The sequence below is a fragment of the Microtus pennsylvanicus genome, chromosome 6, assembly GCF_037038515.1.
Source record: "Microtus pennsylvanicus isolate mMicPen1 chromosome 6, mMicPen1.hap1, whole genome shotgun sequence".
NCBI classification, from domain to species: Eukaryota; Metazoa; Chordata; class Mammalia; order Rodentia; family Cricetidae; genus Microtus; species Microtus pennsylvanicus.
In genome coordinates, this window is record NC_134584.1 from 29,103,155 (window position 1) to 29,107,803 (window position 4,649).

At 45.9% G+C, this 4,649-nt stretch overlaps 1 pseudogene; it reads left to right on the forward strand.

Annotated features, from left to right (window-relative positions):
• Positions 1–2,635: 2,635 nt before the first annotated feature.
• Positions 2,636–3,094, forward strand: LOC142852789 (large ribosomal subunit protein uL23 pseudogene; annotated as a pseudogene).
• Positions 3,095–4,649: the final 1,555 nt, after the last annotated feature.

The window sequence follows — 4,649 nt, forward strand, 5'->3', positions numbered from 1 at the left end:
GTTAGGAAGTATAAACAGCACTGAAGAGAGCACCTGCACGGAGGCTGACTGACACACAGCTGGAGCGTCCTCTCCAACTTGTGAAAGGCCATGGAACCGAGTGCAGGCATCTTCATGCTGGCCCAGGGGAAGGCCATCACCAGCCAGAGGTCTGGGGCTTCTGGGAATGCAATTAAGCGGGTGATGCGCTCCCCAGCCCCTCAGAAACAAGTTGTGCAGCTGCTGTCTGCACCCAGGTTTTAGGGGAGGGTAGGTGTCAGGAAGTTGTACAGCCCAAGACATTGCTAGGTCTTGGAGGGGTCTTGATGGCCCTCTCAAGGGAAGTAGATCAGAAGGGCTTGGTGGGTCTTGGAGATGGCTGTTCTTTCTGGTCTGTGGTCTTTCTGGAGAGCAAACACCTTCAAGACTCTTATTAGTCCCTGGGAAGGCCATTTCTCAGGTCCCCCCAGGCCTGGTATGTTTTCCCTACCTTGGATCTTGCCTTCTGTAGCTAATATGCGTCTGCACTTGGAGCAAACAGGAGACCTTAGGTCTATCCCTGACTTTACAGTGTTCTCTTGCATCTACCAGCCTGCAATGAACTCTCTGCGGCAGGAGCCCTTTGCTCCCACACTTCTTTAGTGCTCTGAAAGATCCCCTGGCTTCTGCCTGTGTCCCTTCCCTCCTAAGGCCTGTGGTCTCAGGCCACCCAGAGCCCAGCAGGCTGGGCCTCCACTCAGCAGACCCCTGTACCTGCTCCTGAGTATTCCCAATGGCTAAATTCCAATCCATTCTGTCTCCCTAAATGGGAAGATAGTGAAAATAAGAGAATGTGTAAGTCCTTGGTTTTCTTTGGATTCTTGATTCCACTGAGAACCGAATGCCCCTATTCTTACCCTTCCAGGCCTTACCAACTACAACTAACTGCGTTTCCAACATTCCCTAAAGTTGCAGCTCTTACCAGGCCATTTTCCCCCCTCACTGGGCCTTTTTTTTTTTTAAATAGAGAAACAAAATCTGAAACATTATCTTCCAGGTACATAGTATGCTTCTCTGGTGAGCAGAAAGCAGCAGGTCTGGGCCCTAAGTGAATGCTGGTCGGTTGGCGGTGTGCCCTTGACCAGGTCTCAGACACATCACCCCAAATTGAAGCTGGAATCAAACTACAAATTGCTATATGACCCAGACTCTTGGCACTTGTTCACAATGGGAATTTGGAATGAAATGTAGCTGGGACTGCTAAATGCCTAGAGCCCTTTGTTTCTTCTCTGTAACCACTGCCGGGAAAAGACGCATCCAACTAATGCACCCCAGGTGCTCGCTCATAAATCCAAATGAATTGGGACTTGGTAACACGTCAGATGTGGTGGTGGTTTGAGTATGAATGGCTCCCATAGGCTCAGACATTTGAATGCTTGGCTTATTAGGGAGTAGCACTACTTTACAGGGACTAGGAGGTGTGGCCTTCTTGGGGTGGGTGTGGCCTTGTTGAAGGAGGTGTGTCATTGGAGGTGGACTTCGGGGTTTCAAATGCCCAAACCAGGCCCAGTGTCACTCTCTCCTACTGCTGATCCAGATGTAGAACTCTCAGCTTCCTCTCCAGAACTATGTCTACCCGTGTACTGCCAAGCTTACCCCAGCACCATATCTGACTGTGTCCCGCCATGCTTCCTGACACGGCAATAATGAACTAAACTTCTGAAACTGTAAGTCAGGCCCAGTTGAATGTTTTCCTTAATAAGAGTTGCCATGGCCATGGCATCTCTTCACAGCAACTGGCTAAGACAGACGTCAACAAGGTCTCTTTTTTTCCTTGGGGACATTGCTTTTACTCTGTATCTTTGGTGTTCTCTTTAGGCTATGAGTTTTTTTTTTAAAGGACCACATAGGAAAAACATGCATGCAGTGCTCTCAGAGTGAGAAAAATAAAGGAAAATTGTTTGACCAAAATCTGGATTATTTAGAAGACTTTTACTAATTGAAGATTAGAGGCTGTGAAGATGGCACAGATACCGTATAGATAAGTTGCTTGCTACGTGAGGGTGAAGATCAGAGTTGAGACTGTCAGAACACACATGAAAAACTGGGCATGGATGGGGTTGCATGTGATTCCAGCAGTTAGGAGGCAGAAAAGGGGACCCTGGGGGCAAGCTGGCAAGCTAGAATAGTTGGAACCAGTGAGTACCAGATTCAGAGAGGCACTGCTTAAAGAAGTAGGTGGAGAACACCTCCAGGCCTCCATGGACACATGTGTTCAAATGCATTCGTACATGTGCATCTACTCACGTGTGTGGCACAAATATATGGATTCAATTCTACATGCACACATGCCACATGCATAAATATTTATTAATCACCAGGCATTAATTATGTTACATTCTAAGATGGTAAAACATAATCAGTACTAATTAATGGATTATGCACCTGCAGCCTTCAGTGATGAATAAAAAAAGTCAGTTTTTTCTCTTTGATTCTCTAGGTCGTTTGTCTTTCCATCATTAATACAAATTCATCATGCCGCTCAAGGCTGAGTGGAGATAGACTTCCCTTTAAACCAATGACCCTAAAGCTGGGTGGCTTTGCAATCAAGGTGTTATTTGGCAATATCAAGAGAATCAATTAGAAGCTATTAGAGGAGTCAGCCCTTTTTGCCAAGATGGCGCCAAAAGCAAAGAAGGAAGCTACTGCCCTTCCCAAAGCTGAAGCCAAAGTGAAGGCCTTGAAAGCCAAGAGGACAGTGCTGAAAGGCATCCACAGTTATAAAAATAAGAAGATCCATACATCCCCCACTTTCCAGCAGTCCAAGACCCTGTGACCCCAGAAGTAGCCCAAATACTCCCGAAAGAGCACATCCGGCTTGACCACTACACCATCATCAAATTCCCCCTGACTACCGAGTCAGCCATGAAGAAGATAGAAGATAACAACACATTTGTGTTCACTATGGACGTCAAGGCCAGCAAGCACCAGATCATACAGGCTGTGAAGAAACTCTACGACACTGATGTGGCCAAAGTCAACACCCGCATTAGGCCCAACAGAGAGAAGAAGGCATATGTTCGGTTGGCTTCGATAAGATGCTTTGGATGTTGCCAACAAAATTGGGATCATCTAAACTGAGTCCAGAGGGATTATTCTAAATATATACTTTTTCACCATATAAAAGAAGCTATGATAGGCCAAAGATGCTGGGAAACAAGAATCTAAAGACTTATCTACGTTGATTTGTGAACTGTGGCTAAGATATTTCACATTACTCTTGTCCAGCGGAGGGTAAGAGTTCTGTAATTCCCACATGTTCCCACCTTGGCTATAATAAGCTTTCTTTTCGGTAGCCTTTCTGACTAGGTTGTGGTAGACTATCATTGCAGTTTTAATTTACATTTCCCATGATGGCTAAGGACATTGAGCATTTTTTTTGTATGTTCATATTGTTTTTCATATGTTCATATTGGACTTTTGTACTTAACGTTGGAGACCTGTCTGTTTGTCTTATTAGCCTATGTATCAGTTGAGCTATTTGGGTTCTTTGTAGAGTGGGAGTGAGGAAATGGATAAAGGGACACAACCATGTTTTATTCAGCCATAAGGAAGAATGAACTTAGGTGCCATTCTCTGGGAAGTGGCTATAAACATAGACGGCCATATTCATTGAAAGAAGCCAGGCTCAAGCTGACATCACGTTTGTGGACCTTAGATTTCAGATGGGTGTGGAGAGGGAAGCATAAGCGACTGTGGAGAAGAGTGGGAGAATAGTCGGGGGGAAGGAGAGGAGAATAGGAGGGTGGATGGGGGGGATATGGTCACAGCGTATGACAAGTAGAGCAAAGCTGCCTTGATGGGTGAATGCATGAATGAAAGTGTAATCTGGGCCGTGGCTAAAAAAAATTATTGTGAGCTGTGGTTCTTCACGTCGAGGAACTTCTGTATGTCAAGAACCATTCCTGATGCCTGAGTAGAGAAATAGGCTGTGAGATGCTGTGCGCTGACTCACGCCACTCTGTCCCAGACTCTAACCCAGTGGTCCTCAACCTTCCTGATGCTGTGATCCTTCAATACAGTTCCTCGTGCAGGGGCGACCCCAACCATAACATTATTTTGTTGCTACTTCATAACTGTCATTGTTACGAGTCATCATGTAAATATTTGATGCGTGACCCTTGTGAAAGGGTCATTCAATCCCAAAGAGGTCACGACCCACAGGTTGAGAGCCACTGCTGTAAGTGGGTGTCCCACTCCAGTTATTTGCGGGAGTCTTAGCGACTGAAGGAAAGCAATGGTGATTTCAACGCCGCCCCTGTGTGAGCTTGGGTAGGCCACTGACCTTCGTCATGACAAACGCCAGCTTTGTGACCCAGGATCTCAAGAGTGTGCTCTGGTGTGCACAGACCGTGCCAAGAAGTGGACAGAAAGCTCCAAAGCTACCATCGTGCCCTCCAGGCACTTTGAATCCAGGAGCGCCGGTGTGCAGATCCTTCAAATCAAGGTGGCTTTCTCCTTCTCTTCGCCCAATGTGATCAATTTCTGGGCCTGTTGTTTTTCTTTAAAAAAAAAAAAATCCAATTCCTAAGGCTCAAGGGTTTCAAATAGCTCTGGGCAAATTGGAGCTCAATAAATATTTCATAGTTAGATCTAAAATAGCAACCTGGCTCCTTCTTAGTATTAAACAG